The sequence below is a fragment of the Equus caballus genome, chromosome 20, assembly GCF_041296265.1.
Source record: "Equus caballus isolate H_3958 breed thoroughbred chromosome 20, TB-T2T, whole genome shotgun sequence".
NCBI classification, from domain to species: domain Eukaryota; kingdom Metazoa; phylum Chordata; class Mammalia; order Perissodactyla; family Equidae; genus Equus; species Equus caballus.
The window spans coordinates 25,162,344-25,182,684 of record NC_091703.1 but is presented as its reverse complement, the minus strand read 5'-3'; the positions used below and the strand labels follow the sequence as shown (position 1 = coordinate 25,182,684).

The window sequence follows — 20,341 nt, the reverse complement described above, 5'->3', positions numbered from 1 at the left end:
ACAGTGACTGACAAACAATAATGTGTAACTGAAATTTCACAATGTTATGAACTCTTATGAACTCAATAAAATAATAATAATAAAAAAGAGACACCAGAGAGCATGGCCTCTCTCTCTCCAGCATGTGAGGACACAGAGAAGGTGGCTGCCTGCTACTCGGGAAGAGAGTTCACATCAGAAACCAACCAGGATCTTGGACTTTCCAGCCTCTGGAACTGTGAGAAGTAAATTTCTGTTGTCCAAGCCACCAAAGTGTATGGTACTTTGTTTTGACAGACTACTCAAGCAGACTAAGACAGTGGGCAATCTATTTACAGTGACTCTGGGACCTGATAGGAACACCTTTCATCACCCTTACCTACCACATTTGACCTCTTATTTTACTTTTCTCCACTCTCTCTCTTAAGGGGGCTGCTCTAGGGTCTGGAAGAGAGATATAAGCAGAGAGGTACCACTTGGGCTAGGATCTCTCCACCAGAGCTACCACTAATCCACAGAGTACCCTGTGGGAATTAGGAGAAAGTGCTCCATTTCTGTGGCCACACACAGACCTGTGTTGCCTCCCATGGCTTGAGAGTTAGAGCTTGGGCTGGATTTCAGCCCCCTTTACCAGGTACCTTTATCAGGACATAATAGGTCTTACCGATGACCTCTCCAGGCCCATAATCTCGTGAAGCACTTAGTACCTTGTATGGTGTATTATCTTTTGCTGCATAACAAATTACCCCACCTTAGTAACTTTTATTATCTCACAGGAGTTTGGGAGCCTCTTTGCTGGGTAGTTTCGGCTCAGGGTTTCTCATGAGGTTGCAGCCACACTCTTGATCTGGGCTGCAGCCAGCCCAAGGCTTGACCAGGGCTAGAAATCTGTTTCCAAGCTCACTCACGTGGCTGTTAGCAGGAGGCTTCAGTTCTTGCTATGTGGGCCTCTCCATAGGGCTGCTCATGACGGGGCAGCTGGCTTCCCCCGAGCAAGTGATCCAAGAGCAAGAAAGTTTGCCCAGGGTACAAGTCATGTGTCTTTTACAACCTAACCTCAAAATGACACGCCATCATTCTTTCCGTCACACAGACCAAGCATGGTGCAATATAGAAAGGATTCCTCAAAGGTGTGAATACCAGGAGGAGGTAACTGTGGGTCTATCTCTTTTGCCCACAGATTGTGAACGCCTTTGGGAACCTTGTATTGTTCACCTTTAGATCAGCGTTTCCTAAATTTGTCAGATCATTAGGATTGCTTGGGACACTTGTTAAAAATAAAGATTCTAGGGGCCAGCCCGGTGGCGCAGCAGTTACGTTTGTGTGCTCTGCTTCAGCAGTGTGGGGTTCACCGGTTCGGACCCTGGGTGCAGACCTGTGCACCGCTTGGCAAGCCATGCTGTGGCAGGCATCCCACGTATAAAGTAGAGGAAGATGGGCACAGATGTTAGCTCAGGGCTAGTCTTCCTCAAAATAAATAAATGAATAAATAAAATAATAAAAAAAATAAATAAAAGTATTCTAGGCTCCATCCAGACCTATGAAACCCTCCAGAGGATGGTCGAGTGCTTATGAAAAGTGCTTTAGGTGGTGCCTATGACCAGGAGACTTTAGGAAATATTCTAGACCACCAGTGCATGATGAATGCTTGCTGAAGGGAATAAAAAGTCGTGATGAAGGCTTAAAAACAGGCGTTAAACCTGTCCTGCTCCTGGGGCAGAGCCCAGAAGGGCCGAGTCTAGTGCCTCAGGCCACTGGCAAGGTCTAGGGGTGTGAGGTGGGAAATGTTGTGTGGAGGTAGAGTAGATTAAAGGAGTGTGCCCTCCCTGTGGTGAGTGAGACTGCTGAAGCCTGCTGTCCCGGGTCCACTCAGCTAGGGAGCAAGGGGACTCAGCTTGCTGCAAGATTTAGGGACAAAAATCATATGCCAGGCCTTGGTGTCTCTGGTTATCCAGCTGTCTTCTTCCTTAAATTATATCTTTCTTTACTCTTTGAGAAGCTGGCTCCCTTCAAGCCCGAGACTTCTGTCTGCTAAAAACTGTCAAACAAACCTCCCACAAAGGGAAAAGCCTTAATTGGCAGCCAAGATAAAATTTCAATACAATGGAAGCCCTGGTGGTCTAGTGGTTAAGATTGGGTGCTCTCACCACCATGGCCCGGGTTCGTTTCTGGTCAGGAAACCACACCACCCATCTGTTGGTTGTCATACTGTGACAGCTGCGTGTTGCTGTGATGCTGAAAGCTAAGCACTGCTATTTCGAGCACCAGCAGAGCTACCCATGGTGGACAGTTTTCAGTGGAAGCTCCCACCCAGAGTCACTAGGAGTCGGAATCGACAGCACTAACAACAACAAAGGAAAAGGAAGTTGTATTAGTTTTCTATTGTTTTCCTAATAAATTACCACGAACTTAGCAGTTTAAACAACACAAATTTACTGTGTTACAGTTGTGTAGATTCAGAAGTCTGACCTAGGCCTCAAACAGCCAGAATCAAGGCATCGAGAGGGCCGTGTTCCTTCCTGGACCCTCTAGGGGAGGATCCATTTCTTTGCTCATCAGGTTGTTGGCAGATTTCAGTTCCTTGCAGTTGTAGGACTGAAGTCCTCTCTCCTTGCTAGCTGTTTGCAGCTTCTAGAACACCACATTCCTTAGCTCAAGCACCCCACCCTCAACTTCCTCCATCTTCAAAGTCAGCAACAGTGGGTTGAGCCCTTGCATTGCCTCTTTCTGATCCACTCTTATGCTGCTTCTGATGTTTAGAGTCCATATGATTAGATTTGGCCCACCCAGACAATCCAGAATAATCTCCCCATGTCAAATTCCTTGACTTAAACACATCTACAAAGTCCCTTTTGCCAAATAAGGTGACATATTCACATGTTCTGGGGGTTAGGATGGGGGGGCACTTTCTTTATTCAGCCTACCCCAGGAGTGCTGGTTGAGAGCCAGAATTATCTCTGCCCTGAGCCCTATTTGGGGAAAGGCACTTGCTGGCCTTGCATATTCCACATTGAAGAGTTCTGGTAATGTGCTTAAGGTAGAGAGAAGACAAACATCACATTTTTCCTTAAACACTTCAGCTGCAAGTTTCTATTTCAAGTTAACTCTTGGGTTTCCCAACTTCTACACAAAACTACCCACAATTCAGAGTTGTATTGCAATGCTCTCCTTTCACATGTTGGGTGATAGGCCTTGTTGTCTTCCTTTATAAAATAATGCTTCTTGTTCCCCTGTTTATAAAGCCCTCATGGTCTTGGCAGAATATATGAAAGGAATGAGGGAAAATTTAAAAGAAAGTAAAAAATCATGCAGAATCTTACCAACCGTACTTACTTTTAACACTTTGGTGAATTTTTTCCTAGTTTGTCCCCATGCATTTATTTACATAAATATGATTTAAATAAAATTGAAATTGACCTACTTATAGAGTATTATATCTTGTTTTTTTACTTTTTTATAGTTAGCTCCTTCTTATTTTATTACATAGCTTTTGAAAGCATTATTTTCCAATGCCTGCATTATACTGATCACATTGACTTTACCATAAATTATTAGACATTTCCTTACTATTGGGCATTTAGGTTTTGGGGAGGTGTTCCCTATTATAAATAGTCCTATAGTAAGCATCTTTTTTCATAAACATCTGCTGTGTTTTCTCCTCTTAGGATAGATCACTAGTAGTCAGATTTTTTTTTGCCAAGAAGTTAGTTTTCTTTTCTTTCTTTATATAAAATAGCATTGTTATGGGACACTTGTGCAGAAAATAACATAATAAATAACCCTCATGTGCACGTATCACCCAGCTTCAGCAATATGAACTCATGGCCAAACTGGTTTGCTCTGTACCCCTTTGCAAATTAATCTGAAGCAAATCCAGTCTAGATATCATATCTTCTGTAAATATTTCAACATGTGTCTCAAAAGGATAATGTCAGCTTTCTTTTAAAGTAACAAAACTTCAAAGTTGATACAACAGCAAATCAAAGCAAATATTTGCAGACCAGGTAACCAGTTATACTTACATATTTTTAAACCGTAAGTTTAATTGGATTAAACAGATTTACAGAATCTTTCATTTGGGTTTGCATTTTGTAATTTCTCACTCTCTTTTTGTAAGTATTAAAAAGAGTACTAGAAAATCAGACATTCTCCTGCCTCCATCAAGTGTCTTAATAGCCTCAAGCGTTCCTTTTAACTCTGTCATCCCTGGAATAGGTTATTTCCCTGATTGTGTATGTGCAAACTCAGGAAGATACCAACGTAACATTGAACCTCAGTTCGTTTACTTAAGTTCTGATCGTTTATTGGAAAATACTTAGTTCCAGCTTTATTGAGATATAATTGACATATAACATTGTGTAAGTTTAAGGTGTATAATGTGTTGATTTGATACACTTTATGTATTGCAAAATGATTACCGCTATAGCACTAGCTAGCACCTCCATCACGTCACATTATCACCATCTCAGCAGAGACTTCGCAGGCCAGGAGAGTGTGGGATGATATATTCAAGGTGCTGAAAGAAAAAAACTGACAACCAAGAATACTTTACCAGCAAAGATGTCCTTCAGAAATGGAGGTGGGATAAAGACTTTCTCTAACAAAGAAAAGCTGAGGGAGTTCATCACCACTAGACCTGTCTTGTAAGAAATGCTGAAAGGAGCTTTTCAAGCTGACATGAAAGGATGCTAATTAGTAACGTGAAAGCATACAACACACTGGTAAGGGTAAGCATGTAGTCAGATTCAGCATACTCTTCATCTGGTAATATGGTGGTGTGTTAATTACTTAACTCTAGTATAAAGGTTAAAGGACAAAAATATTAAAAAGAGCTATGATAATTTGTTAATGCATACACATTTATTGAAAAATATTTCCCTTCAGGTCATCCTCAATCCTCCAGGGTATCTGGTTTTCATCCCAGGCAAACTTCCCTTCTCTTCTCTTATTTCCATTTCTCTAGAGTGGTTTCTCCCTTCCATTTTCCAAACACCACCCATGCCATCCAAGGTGCCATTGACCTTTTGCAGCTGAAAAGGGTAAGTGACTAAAGTGTAACCAGTGGCTTTCTAGTGCCTATAATGGGAATGTTAATTAGTTCCCTTTTTCTGGTTCACCTGCTCTGGCTCACCTCAAAACTTGCTTAAAGGAGGAGGTGGCAAATGAATTAACTAGATGCCAGGAAGAGGGATATGGGTTGAGGTGAAGAAAGGTTGAGGAGAGGAGACCCTGGGTGTGAAGGGCCCCCTCCACCAGGAGAGGGGATTCCAGGCTGGGGAAAGAGCTGTAAGTGCACATCCTTTCTGCCTCCTCCTCCACCTCCTGGCTTCTCTCTTTTTTTTTTTTTTTAAAGATTTTATTTTTTTTCCTTTTTCTCCCCAGAGCCCCCCAGTACATAGTTCTATATTCTTCGTTGTGGGTACCTTCTAGTTGTGGCCTGTGGGACGCTGTTTCAGCGTGGTTTGATGAGCAGTACCATGTCCGTCCCCAGGATTTGAACCAACGGAACACTGGGCCGCCTTCAGCGGAGCGCGTGAACTTAACCACTCAGCCACGGGGGCAGGCCCTCTGGCTTCTCTCTTTGAACCTACTTTCTCTGCCCATCTACCTCTCTCTCCCTGAAGACCTACCTCTCCCAGGCTCAAGCTTTTTAAAAGTAGTTGGGTGCAGTGACTGCTGGAAGGAAGAACAAATAAGAAACAGAAGGGCAGTCTGTTTTGAAAAAACGGCTTGGGGCAGGGCATTTAACTTTACCTTCTTAGTCCTTCCAGCCCTTTGGTTTCTACCTGAAACTTCTCTCTGCTCTTTTGCCAGAAAATGACCAGCTTCATGCCACCCATGAGAGTCTATACAAAGTGACAGAAAATTGCCCCTCATTAAGAATCTCAAGGTTCAGCTTGAGTCAACTTTCCCTTGAGTGTTCCCAGGAGGAAGCATTCCAAACGATTATTCATCTAGAAGGGAGGGAAACGTTTAACTCCTCACCATAATAGCTCTGGTTAGGATGAGAGCCAGACTCTTGCATGAGTTCATCCAAAGGGAGATAAGACTGCTGACCCTTTTACTCATTGCGTTTGAGGAAACTGATTAGAGACCCGGGTCAAAGCCACCTGGAAGACAGAAGAGCCTATAGGCTGTGGAAAGTGGTTCCTGAAGCCAGCTTTGGCTTTTACCTGTACACCAAGATGCCCCTGCCTTGTCCCCAAGCTGTTGTGATCACAATAGCTGTGGTTACATGAGTGTGTACCTGGTAGGATCCTAAAGGTCCGACACCTCCAAAATGACGCCCTGAGGGAAAAATGCCTCTGTGTATATTTACTCATTTACATCATAAACTGCTTAACCCGACTTCCGCGGTCCTGAATGTATTAGATTCTGAAAAAGGATGAAAGGGGGAAATTGTTGAGGAGTTCCGTTAACTAACACATATGTATTTGGGAAACTGAGGACAAGCATATCCCTTATCCAAAGTTCATCTCTGAAAACAATGGTAAAAAATTATTCCCAAAGGTTGTTTGAAGTGAAAAAAAAAATCACTAAATCAGCTATATTTAGCACAGCAGATAGATTTTTGAGCAGGGACTTTCTTTACCATCCTCATTTTTATATCATTTAGGGCCATTCATCTTTTCTGGACTCACAGAAAGACGTTTTTCCTAAGTTCTCACAAGAACCAGCATTGTCTAGAGCAAGTAGCATATCTGTGGTGAAGGGCCAGGGTCTTCTCCTTTTTTGAATTTTGTATCCATCATTGACCAATACTTTTGTGAAATACAGTAAAACTAAATGTTAGAAAAATGCAGTAGATTTGAATTACATTTCAATATATGTAATCAGTACAAACCTAAACAAAGGAAAAAAACTACAAAAACTGCAGGCTGGTCGTTGAGAGTGGAATGAATGTGTCCTTGTTGCCAGATCGTGGGCTGGCACCAGTCTGAGGACCAGATCCTAAATAGCACTGAAAAAAGTCACTGGACTTTGAAGACAAACTAAATTCTTTTGAGCCTCTGGTTCCTCAGCTATATTAGTTTGCTATTGCTGCATAACAAATTACCACTAACTTCACAGCTGAAAACAACATCCATTTATTAGTTTACAGTTCTAGAGATCGGAAGTCCTGCATGGCATGGCTGGGTTCTCTGTTCAGAATATCACAAGGCTGAAATCAAGGTGTAGGCCAGACAGTTCTCATCCAGAAGCTCTGGGGAAAAATCTTCTTCCAGGCTCTTTCTTGTTTTTGGCAGAATTCAGTTCCCTGTGGTTTTAGGACTAGGGTCTTCATTTCTTTGCTGGCTGTCAGCTGGGGGCCACCCTTGGCTCCAGGAGGCCACCCATATTTCTTGCCACATGATCTCTCCATCTTTAAGCCAGCAACTGTGTGCTGAATCCTTCTCATGTTTTAAATCTCTGACTTCTCCTTCTGTGATGAGCCAGAGAAAACTCTCTGTTTTTAAAAGGCTGTTGTGATTAGGTCAGGCCTATCTGGATAATCCTTATATTTTAAGGTTAACTTTGACATGTAATCTAGTCACAGGAGTAAAATCCATCATAGTCTTAGTCCCAGGGATTATATGGGGTGTGGACTGGAGGAAATCCTGGAGTCCAATTTAGAATTCTGCCTACCACACCAACCATGAAATGAGGATCCTAATTCATATGCCAGGAAGGGTGTGAGGGTTGGTGGCATGGGTGAGAACTGCTGGGCCAATATCAGGTACTCCGTGAACCGCAGCACGAGAGATGCGCACTGGCTGAAGGCTTGACTGTCTCCATCTGCCGCCTCTGTTAACGTGACTGGTGTGGTTTCTGACCTTCAACCAGCTCTTGATTGATACACTTTGCTAACTCCTACTCACCCTTTACGATTCAGCTTAGCGGTCCTTCAAAGCCTCCTTGGGAAGGCTTGCCCAGATTTCTGCACGGGCTGAAATTGATGTCTCATTTCTTCCAAAAATCCTTGGGTATATCTTTATCACAGGACTTATTTTATTATTTTGGACTCGCCTCCCAGATTAGACCCAGGGCAGAGAGGTAAGGGAATAATTTCACCTCTACAGAAAATTTGCAAGAATAGTACCAAAAAAAATCTATATACCCTTTCTTTACCAAGATTCACCTATTGTCAGCATTTTTTTCCATTTTCATGTTCTCATTATAATATACAATATAATATAATATAAAATAAAACAAATTATCAGTCTATGGCCCACAGACCACTTCTGGCTGGCTGCCAGTTTTTGTAAATAAAGTTTTATTGAAACAGCTAAAGCTTTTCGTTTACATCTTGTTTATGGCTGCTTTTGTGCTACAGTGACAGAGTTGTATGACCCACAGGGCTGAAGGCATTGACTATCTGGCCCTTTACAGAAAGAGTTCACCAGCCCCTGTAATATAGTATAGTATATTATAATAGACTATAGCATAATGCTATTATTCTGTACCATTTCTGTATAAGTTGCATACACCATGGCCTTTGCCTCTAAATATGTTAATGTGCATTTCCTAAGAGTAAGTATATTCTCTTACATAATGATAGTAGTTCAGTAAATTTAATATTGATTATATTTATATTATATAATATATATACATATATATTCTAATACTTTCATATAATCCAAGTTTTCTCAGCACTATTGACATTTGAACCAGATAACTCTGTGTTGCTTGGGGGCTGTCCTGTGTATTGCAGAATGGTTAGCCACATCCCTGGCCTCCATCCACTAGATACTGGTCGCAAAATTGCTCCCTGTTGAGAACAGCTGATCTAATCTACCAGCTTTATTAGGAGACCCATAATGTCCTCTATATGGAGTGTTATTTTTTCTCCCAGGATAGAGTCTAGTCTAGGATCATATATAGATTTTATATATTAAGTCATCATATCTCCTTAGTTTCCTTTAATCTTGGCCATTTCCTCAGCTTTTGCGATTTATGGCGTTTTTTGAAAACTAAACTCTCTTCTTTAAAATGTCCCTGATTTGGGGTTTGCATGCTATTTCTTCACAATTAGATTTGGGTCGTTCATTCTTGGCTGGAATACTTTTGTGATGTTGTGTCCTCAGGACATCACATCTGGAGCCACACGATGTCCATCCGCCCCTCACTGGTGATTTTGATCACCCAGTCAAAGTGTTGTCTAGTTTCTCTACTGGAAAGTTACTATTTTTTCACTTGCAACTAATAAGCAATCTGTAGGAGACACTTTAAGACCATACAAATGTCCTGCCTCTCATCAATTTCTTCCTAGATTTAGTATCCATCAATGATTCGTAGCCAAATCAATCTTTACTATCATGGTTGCAAATTGATGATTCTCTAACTCCAGCCCTCCCTACACATTTACCAATCAGCATTCTACTGCAAGCAGGAGCCCTGTTTTTTCAAAATAAGTACTGTTGTTGCACTAAGTTTTGGGCAATTTGTTACACAGCAATAGATAACCAATACATAGTATGATTTTGAAATCTTCCCTACCATCACTAGACTGCAGACTTCCTGGTGGATGGGGAATGGGTCTTACTTATCTCTGTGCATTTAGCAAGTCTATATCCCTGATATATTATAGGTGTTATCAGTATGAACTCAAGGATTCCCATTTTTCCAATGGTGTAATTTATTAGACGTATGTTCTTAATTATTTTGGAACTCAAAGTTGTCCCAGATTTGGTTGGTGGAATCCCATTCACGCTGACTCTTGTTTCCTTTGATATGCCCCTGTCATTGTTGGAGCACTTCCTTACTTATTTTCGCAACGAGATGTTCTAGGCTCATTTCCTACCTTCTCTGTCCCAGGCCCATAATCAGTCATCCCTCCGAGGAACCCCTGATCCCTCTAGTTTGCCAGATGTAGTAAGCAGGTTCAGATATGGCTTCCAGTGGTTCCTGCCTCCTGGTATTCACACTCTTGTCTAATCCCTTCCCATGAGTGTGGTCTGCACCTAGTGACATGCTTTTAATGCATAAAATATGTCAAAAGTAATGGGATGTCATTTCCCCGATTAGTGTGATGGTTAATTTTATGTGCCAATTTGACTGGGCTAAGGGATGCCCAGATAACTGGTAAAACATTGTTTCTGGATGTGTCTGTGAGGGTGTTTCTGGAAGAGATTAGAATTTGAATTGGTAGACTGAATAAAGAAGATCACTATCTTCACCAATGCAGGTGGGCATACCATTATAGATGGAATTAGGTAAGATAAGGTCGTATTGGAGTACGATGGACCCCTAATCCAGTATGGCTTGTGTCCTTATAAAAGGGAAAAATTTGAACACAGAGACAGACATGCACATAGGAAATGACATGTAAAGATGAAGGCAGAGATCAGGGTGATGCTTTTATAAGCCCAAGGATGCCAAGTACGGCCAGCAAACCACCAGAAGCTATGGGAGAAGCATGGAATAAAGTCTTCCTCACAGCTCTCAAAAGTAACCAACCCTGCTGCCATTTTGATTTCAGACTTATAGCCTCAAGAACTGTGAGACAATAAATTTCTGTCATTTAAGCCACCCAGTTTGTGATTCTTTTTTACAGCAGTTCTAGGAAACTAATATAGCCCCCCAGGGAGTTATTAGCAAAGCTAGGATTTGAGTCCAACACTTCTGACTCTTGGTCTGACGCTCTTTTCCTGATAGGCCAGTTGTCTCGCTTCTTGAGGAGAAGCAACCACTTCCATCTGGATAGTCAATATTTTGAAAAGAGACTGCCTCCTGTAAGAGGTGGGCTTTGAGGTGGGCTTTGAGCTGTGCTTGAAGATGAAGAGTGTTTTGGAGTGTGGAAAGGAGAGTTGGGAATGAGGGTGGCACAGACAAGAGCTAGGAAGACTCCAGGCCAGTCTGGCTGGAAGAAAGGACCTGTATAAGGAAGCACCTGGTTAAGACTTTTGTATTTCCTGAGTGTTACAAATATGATCTTGTAGTGTGTTATAAATCTGCTGGAGGTAACAGTTGTAGCCAATAGGGAGCCATTTAACATTTCTGTGAACCTGAGCAAGCCAGCAATCAAAAGTCAAGCATCCATAGAAGCTAGTTCTTTCTTTGGTTTGCTGGCAGGGGCAGGATGGGGAGAGGAGGGGGAGAGGGTCAATGGAATATATCAAAGAACCCAGTCATGTAAGCAGCGAACACCTCTCTCCTGAGTAGGTTACCTGATCTTCGGATATTAGGAGTGATCCTCTGTGTTTGGAAGACTACTCTGTGTACCCATTAAGGTAAAAATATTAGGCAAAACATTGAAAGATGAAGTTTCCCTGTCAGGAACAGTTGATGAATATAATCTCATCACTGCGGGCACAGGGAGTGGAGGGGAATCCTTCCTCTCCAAAAATGTGAAAAGGAGAATGTCAAGAAAATGGTCAAAGGACTGGTGAAAGTGAGTGATTTGGGTTAAATTGACCCCAAGGATACCCAAGCACAAGATCACAGATGGGGCTGGCTGGTTTGGTTCCTTGAGAGATCTCAACAATGACCTTTGCAAGCCTAGAAGATGCTTCTCCAAGCAAAGATGGAAAGATGAAGCAGCCAGCTACAAAGCTTCATTCCTTTATGTGCTCTGGACTCAAGGGTTTTTATATTGAGATTCTACATCTGTTAAAGGTCATCACTAACCCTAGAGCCTGTGAGCATGTGAGCCAGGCCTGCCAGCCCCCTGTTGACAGCGTGTTTGAGCTAATTACAGGCTGCCCTCTTCCACAGCTCTTTTTGACTGAACAAGTGCTGCCCTCTCCACCACTGGCTTAATGTGAAGTTATACAAATGCTGTAATCCTGATGCAACAGCTGAGAATGGCTCTTAGATAATCACTCTGCAAAGCAATATCATTAGCAATATTAACACTTGCCTGCAGATTACTATAATTGTGCATGTAATCAATGCTGACTCAGAATGGCACAAATCTATAGAAAAGACACAAAGAGAGTGTGCCAAGCAAGGGTTTCCACACAAACCTTCCTCCCCCTCCCCCCACCATATGTAGAACAACATTTTCTCACTCAGTTCTTCTACCATCTGCACTCAAATAACTAGGGGAGTAAAATTTTGCTTCAGTGTCTAGGAGAAAATGTGCATTATATTTCGATAGATGAAAGAAGGCTGCCTCATTATTTAAGCTCAAAATGTCGATCTCAAGACAGTACAACCAAGCAGGACAAAGCAAGGATTTGAGGGTTTCAAGTCTCACAGACAAAGCTGGCCATGTCATGAGGTGGAGAGGAAGACTACTGCCCACTTGGAGGGCTTGGAAAGGCCAGAATTGTCCAGAATTATTCTTCCAGCTGATCATAGAAGTCTGAAACACTTTTAACCAGAGACAAAGCTTCTCATATCAGCAATAAGAAATCAAGTCCCTAAATACATTATCTCAGTAAAATGTCCTAACAACCTATGAGCTCATTCTTGTCATTATTCCCACTTACAAGAAGTTTAGAGAAGTTAAATGGCACAGCTAAGTATGTAGTAGTAACCAGGATAAACCCAGTACATTCCGACCCTGACCCCATGTAACTGTTCTGTAGGCCTGTTGTGTCTAGTATCATAACTGAGTGGCACCAGATTCTCCCATGAAGTCTAGGAACAAGGAGGAGAGAATGTGAGGCAAGAATGGGTTTGTGAAGCCTATGGCGCTTCAAAGGAATTTGAAAAGAGATAGAAAGAGAAAGTGGGCTGGGGCCCTGACTCACTTCCTCAATGATTGACCCTGGATGGTGTTTCCCTCCTCGACTTTGAGAACAGTGGGAGCCATAGAGAACTGCAGTCCAGTAACAAAAGTCAGGGGAGCCCTGCTTTGTCCAGGCAGATTAGTTTGGAGACTCTAAGTCCACTATAACTAAATAGGCGCAGCCGGAATTTCAGAGCCCGCAGGCTGGGGGAAAGGGAGTCTTGGTGATTTCTTAGATTTGCCCTGAGCTAACATCCATTGCCAATCTTCCTCTTTTTTTGGTTGAGGAAGATTCACTCTGAGCTAACATCTCTGCCAGTCTTCCTCTATTTTGTGTGTGGTCACCACCACAGTATGGCCAATGAGTGGTGCCTGTGATCTGAACCCATGAACCCAGGCCGCTGAAGCAGAGCATGCAGAACTTAACCCCCAGGCCACAGGGCTGGCCCCTGGTGATTTCTTTTTTTCTGCATTTATTTTCTATACATTTTTCCCCTTCCATTTTTCCTCAAATACCTTTCTTTAGTCTTTCATTGAATGGAAACTGTTGCCAGTAAGGAAGAGAAGATATGTTGTAAACTATTTACAGGGATTCCATATTTGTCAAAAAACTGCTGTCTTGCTTTTCATTTCTTGCAGATAATTTTTGGCCCTCATTTACAATGCCTACCTAGTCCTCCCCCCAAAAATTCATAATATAAAAGACTAAGTGTGAGTGGGAGAGAAAATTACCTAAATCAAGTGTCTACTGTGTTTTAGACATTTATATCATGTGTGTCTTTACCCATCACAAAACTCATAGGTAGAAGACACTCGCCGTGTATTACTGCCAGGCATTCCTTTTTCCTTTTTCCTTTTCCTGATAATTGAATGCTCTGTTTTGAGACTTTCAGGGTCATTTAGGAAGGTCAAGCTCTGCAACAGGGGTAGCTGGACCATCTAGACCAGGGCTCAGCAAACTGTTTCTGTAAAGAACCAGATAGAACATATTTTTGGCTTTGTGAGACATGCTGTCTCTGGCACAACTACCCGACTCTGCTGTTATAGCGTGAGAACAGCCTCAGACAATGTAAATGAATGAGCATGACCAGATAGGACCCACACTGGGCTGGATTCAGCCCAGGGTCATCATTTGTCCATCCCTGATCTAGACCTGACCAGTTGAAATGCCCTGTGATTGGTTCAGAGATAGGTACGTAATCCACACTAGGCCAATAAGAATGTTCCCTAGAACTTTTCTGTTGGAGCTACGGAAAAGTCGGCCCTGCGGTTAGTTGCTTGAGAGGATGTGAATCTGGAACTGCCAAGGGCCATCTTCTTTGCACGACTAGAAAGATTCTGACTGAGAAATGGAAAAAAGAGAGAGAGTTGATAGCATTTCTTAAGCCCCTAATCTCAACCCAGGATCCAGATCTACCTTTATGAATTATAGTACCATATCCAAGAAAGATTTTGTGGAAGCTACTTGGAGTCTGATTTTGGTCTTACAACTAAAGTATTCTAGCTAATACACTCTAAGAGGTCAACATTATCCCTGTTTTACAAATGAGTTCATGTTCTGCTCTGTCACTTACTAGCTGGGAGACATTGAACAATTTGATTAGTCTCTCTAAGCCCCAATTTTCTGATTTGTAAAATAAGAATAATAATGTACATTCATCCTTTGATTAAAGGGGATAATTTATGTGTAGAAGGTATGAATCTCTGTTCACAGTTCAGGTGAGCAAGAAATATTTCCTTATTTTCTATCACTTCATTTATACTCTGAGGCCCCATTCTTTCTGGCTGGTGAAAATTTTAATCTCTGGCATTCTTGGGTGTTCCTGCCCCTTCCTACCCTTGGCTCACAACTCCAGTTTGTGTGTGTATCTGTGTATGTGTGTGTGTGTGTGCACGTAGAGATTATTTGTCATTCGGTCTTCATCCCTTTGTCCACTCTATTCTGGTCTGCAAGGCAGCTCAGGTTTGCTGGTTCCCAGATTCTTCTTTGCCTTACTTTGGACACAGGGAATCTTAATGTGACACATGGCAATTTCCCCTCCAAGATCTTGCTGTTTCTCTGGGATTCTGCTATGAAGCTGGGTCCAATGCAACTGCTCTGGAACCCAAAGACCTTTCTTTCTCTTTTTTTTGGTTGGGAATGGGAAGTCCAACTTGCCCTTCTGCTTCTTCAAGACCCTCTGCTTTTCCCCCCAAGGCCTTTTGTGTCTTCCACCTTCTCCTCAGACCATATGCGTTCTTAGGCTTTTGGAAGAGGAAAACCTGGGAGACTCATGGACCAAGGCCATAAACCTCCTCTGGGGCAATGGGAAGTACAGCTGTGGTTACCTGTAGAATAACAACAAGGGAATGGAAAACACGCAAGGCTGCTGCCCCCAAATTAAAATTCTTAAAATAGTCAGCTGGCATCAGGGGCATGCCAAGCCATAGTGCAGCCTGAGGCAAAGGTCAGTAATACTGATTCCATCTTTATGTAACATTTTGGTAATTTTTTCGTCATGGGTTTTTTGCGTTGTGATCTCTTTTTAAAATATTACGTTAAAATAGTATTTTTCTTGATCACTGATTTTTTACAATCCCTTAAATTTTTTCTCCCTAGGAGAGAGCCTCACTTGATCCATCCTGGTCCTGGCCCCGACTGCCGCATACTAACTGATCAACAAATGATCACCATAATTATCATTTGGGTGAAAAAAAGGAAAGATTGAAGCACTGTGTCAAATCTCACTTGAGTCCTGGGTCAAGGTAAGAGGAAAGGAAGCCCCATGTTTGCAACTAAAAAATTCTGACTAATTCACGATAAGAGGTAAATATTATCTCTGTTTCACAAATGAATTTGTGTCCTGCTTCGTCACTTACCAGCCTGGAGAACTTGGACAATTTAATTACTGTGAGCCCAAATTTTCTAATTTACAAAATAGAAATAGTAATTGTACCATCATCACAGCCCTCTCCATTGTTCAAAAATCAGTTCCTACTTCAGCAAGATGGTCAGCCGTTTTCTGCTGCTTCCGGCCGACAGTAAGGCCAAGCCACCCCTAGATTCCTTGGACTAAATGCAGACCTAGTGGGGAAGCTGGAAAGATTTACTGCTCTTTCAAGTTTAGGAATAGGGATGAGGCTTAAAAGAGAAGTGAATTAACTGCAAGCAGAATGAGTCCTGAGGTGACTGCAAGGGGACAAAGTCAGGACTCATGGTCAGCATGACTGTGTGACATACAGACCCACAAGGGACCTTGGATAACTGCAAGCAACCACATTTAAGGGACTTGGGGAGCAGGACTGGGACAAGGGAATGACAGACTGTTTTAAGCTTTACTACTTAAGATGGTGATGAATGAAAACCATCCCTTCTCCTCCCACCATTACTATCTGACCGACCTAATGTCTGTGCAGAGCATCACGGTTTATAAAATGTTTTCATATACGTTAGCTCATTCAATCACATAATCTCTTACCAACCATGTGGGGTAAGTATTATTATTACTATTGTTATTATTTCCATTTAATAGATAAGGAAACTGAGGCTTAAACAGGTGGTACGTGAGTACACAGAGCACAAAGCTCGTGGTAGGCTCAGTCCTTTGATGAGGTTTCCTGATCCCAAGTTCAGATGCTTTTCTTCTCATTTGTATAGGATCTTTTCCTATTGCATGTTCTTTCTGACCTTGAATATTCTAGCACTTTTTTTAACATTAGAGGCACCTGTTGGGCCAAATGTCCTGCATTTGCCCTCTTACCGTATATAAAGTACAGACAGGCCCCATGATGCTCTTTAGTTCATATAAGCAGCTTTCAGCTTTGAATCATCTTTGGGGCAACAGTTGTTCACAAGTAATTTTAGACAGTAATATCTGTAATTAACACACAAAGTGAAAACAATTGCTTACTCTTTCATCATAGCAGATGTTTCTACAATGTTGATGCTGGCAGCTCTGCTAACTTGCAGGCTATTGTTTTCATTAATAATGGCATTTTATTTTTCTACAAACAACCATAAGCGAGAGAGAGAGAGATGAAAACAATCTGTTTGTTTTCATATTCTCAAGTACCTTTTTCTTCCTTAAAAAATTTTTTTGGCAAGTGATGGGAACTAGAAAATTGTTTTCTAATTCTGTCTTAGGAGGAGTCAAAACTGGTAAGGATTTCTCCAGACGTACTCTAACTTTGTCATGGTTCTTTAGAACTATTAGATTAAATGAGAATATTTACCCGATTCTCTTTCTTTAGAATACTGGGATATTAGAAGCATGTTGTGAAATTGTCTCCCTTAAAAATATACCCAACTAGGGCCAGCTCCAGTGGCCTAGTGGTTAAGTTTGGCATGCTCCCCTTCAGTGGCCTGGATTCAGTTCCTGGGTATGGACCTGCACCACTCATCAGTCAGTGGCCATGCTGTGGTGGCAGCTCACAGACAACAGGAGGAAGATTGGCAGTGGATTTAGCTCAGGGCAAATCTTCCTTAGCAAAAAAAAAAAAAAAAAAAAAGCCCATCTGATTAATTCTGACTAATAGTTCAACTCATATATCCTCTTATCCAATGTGAGATGAGTCAGCCCATGCAATACAGTAAAAGGAAAGCTGGAGCAGAGGCTAGTGGGGAAGGAAGAGAGAAGAGGGATCTGGGCTCTGCTCTAGAGTGTCTACATGTGTAGCAGCCCCCTCCTCAACCAATAATTTGCTGTGAGCTCTTGGCCAAGACACAGTCTCTCTAGACTTCAGGGCTATGTTGATATAAATATAATAGTGTGTAAAACAACTTCACCTACAGATTCACAAAGATATTGGGAAAGAAAATAAAAAACCAATCCCTCCTTTTCGTCTAGTGGGGAAGCTTAATATGAGCTCTTAATAAAGACAAATGAGGAAATTAATAGTGTTAATTATATTAGATTTTTCAGTGTACTTGATTTTTTTTTCTCTACCTTTCAAAACAGCAGACTAATTTCTCTAGTTCTTTTGAACTCAACTGTGGTAAAAATTCATCAGAACCCTTAAACACCACTGTGGCTGGCAGTGGGCCATACTGAAGAGGAGAGTGACAGGAACATACTACAAATTAATGGGGCCTGGTGATGTGAAAGGGAGCCCCTGAGACAAATCTCAGGTAAAGACCTTCTTATTCAGGGATTATGGTAGGTAGATCACAAACAATGGCTCCAGTCCTCCCCTTATACCCGTGCCATTGCCATGAAATTTTGCAGGGCCCTCCTCCACTTGGTCCTACTCTTTGATTCTGAGCTTTGGTCAATGAGATGTTAGCAAATATGGCTCAAGAGATGCTTGAACAATGCCTGCCTGCTCATATGTCTGCAGCTGCCATGGGGAGAATATGCCCAGACTAGCCTCATAGAGAATGAGACATATAGAGCTAAGGTGAGTTGCCCCAGCTGCCCAAGCGAAGGCCAGTCTCTATCAGCCAGCAGCCAGCCGATCCCCAGCTTTCTGAGCCAACCTAGCCACGATCAGCAGAGTGACCTTGCTAACCCCTAGCTGATCTTGGACATGTTAGCAATAAACACTTATTGTTACGCTTCTGAGATTTTGTGGTTGGTGGTGACACAGGAAGTGCTCATTGAAACAGCCTCCACCTCCCAATTTTTGTACCTGGGCCAAACCTAGTAGCCCTGGTGGTAGGAGAAACTTATTTGGAGCTTATCCAGAATAATGCTTAGTGGTAGGGAAAAGTCAACCTGGGATTAATCATTTAGCCAGGATGGTTTACAGTGCTACTCTTTCCCTTGTGACTAGTTGAGAGTTGACCACATTTCTATTCTTAATTTCTATTTATATCTGGTGACTGTGAAATGTTATTCTGTATTTCATAGTTTCCTTATCATCCCTAAGACTCTTCTTCCTTTTCTAAAGAGATGAAACAAAGAAACACACACAAGAAACTAATGGGGGGGTAGTCATTTATGTTGCTTGATGTTAGAAACTCCAAGATGCATCCATGTCCCCCATAATCTTTTCCATTCTCTTATGTTTCAAAGGGCCTATCTACTCCTTTGAGAGAAAGCACTGTTCTCAAAAAACATAACAAAAAAGGATTACTGTACTAGTATGCCCAGGAAAAGGCAATTCTTTAGGTTATCAATCCTGCAACATGCATTGTAATCAAGTATGGGATCAGAGCTGGAAGGAACCTTAGAAATCTATCAGTCTGGCCTTTCATTTTTACATAAAAGAGACATAATCCCAGGAAAGTCAGATGACTTTGTCCAAGATAAAATGGCCTAAGCAGGAACTCACATTCAAGATTTCAGACCCCAGGTTCCATGCCTCTCCTAATATCCTGCTGTGTTCTTCAGATGGCAACTTCTAACCCCTCAGAGAAGAAGAACCCACACATATCAGATGGCCTCACTGGGTACTACAAAGTATTACCAATTTAAAATTGAGCAGCCTGTGGCCCACTCACGCACAGTGACTTATTCAAGGAAATGCCAATCTGACTGTCAAAAATAACTTGAAAAGAAAATTCAAATCATTATTGAACTATTTTAATAAATATCAAAGGGGGGTTCCATTAATAAAATCCAGTGAAGTTTTAAAAATCCTATTTTTCCATCTTTCTCCTTTTTAACTCACACAAATGACTCCTCCCTCTTTGGAGACTCTCCTAAACTCTCCCCAAATTCCAGCCCACACTGTTGCTTCATTTCTTTCCTCCTTTATCCTCTTTCGGGTCTGTCCCTCTCCCAGTGACTCCAGGCCTTTCCAATGTAAGCCAATTGGAATTCCGGGCTTCTGCAGTTGTCTCTGCATGATACCCTTATTCTACATAACAGAGTCTTGGGAATCTAGGGGGAAAAGTAAAATTCTTCTCAGTGGCTGGGGATGAGAGACGAGCTATACATACACCAGGATATAAGGCCACAGGGCAGTATTTTGCGTCTTTGATACTGCTATGTACTGATTGCCCAGAAGAGGAGTAGTACGTTGTATTAATTAAACACATAAATATTTCCTAAATAAAGGCCACACATGCAATGAAACCTACAGGAGGCCACAGGAGGTACAAAAGAACAAAGACTGTCAATTTATCTTATTGGTCTTGTGGATACCATTGCAGCAAAAAGGCTGGTGTCAAGGAGAGGATCCTATAATCTAACAAAATCTGTTGTGCCATGTGACGTTAATCCTGTTGATTCCAAGTCATGAAGTAACATTAGGAGTGAAAGATTATTATTTTCACCACAATGAGATTTTCCTGGTAATAGGTGAGCACAAGATGGCAGGCGAGCCATTGGTTATCATGCCTCTTTTTATGGTGGGTATAAGAAGAAAGAGAAGATGTTCCCTTGACTGTAATAGGGGATGCAAAAAGTGGAGTTTATCATTTCATGCTCTAACAAATTAATGAACACAATTATTAAAGGAAAATGCAAGCTACAGGCTGTAATTCGCTAGAAATGATTTCCCTGTGAAAACGATTACCTCAACTCTGTTGCAATATCATCTTCATTTTCACATACAGAAAATAAGTTGAGAAAATGTTTAAAAATAATTAGATTCCAGGAAAGCCAATTAGGCAAGCGCTAATTCTATTTTAAGAGGAAGATAATGGATAGAGTTTTATGACAAGACAAAGTAGAGGATGGGGGAAAATCACATCAGAAGAAATGCCGTAAAGTGCTTTAGCTTTCTTAAAAGCCAGCTCCCCCACCCTTGGCCCCCCCCACCCCCCGCAGCTTTCTCACTTCT

The 20,341-nt window shown here is 41.8% G+C and overlaps 1 pseudogene; it reads left to right on the top strand.

Moving 5' to 3' along the window:
* Nucleotides 1-20,341, top strand: part of H2BC2P (H2B clustered histone 2, pseudogene) — a 74,757-nt pseudogene that overhangs the window by 26,485 nt on the left and 27,931 nt on the right.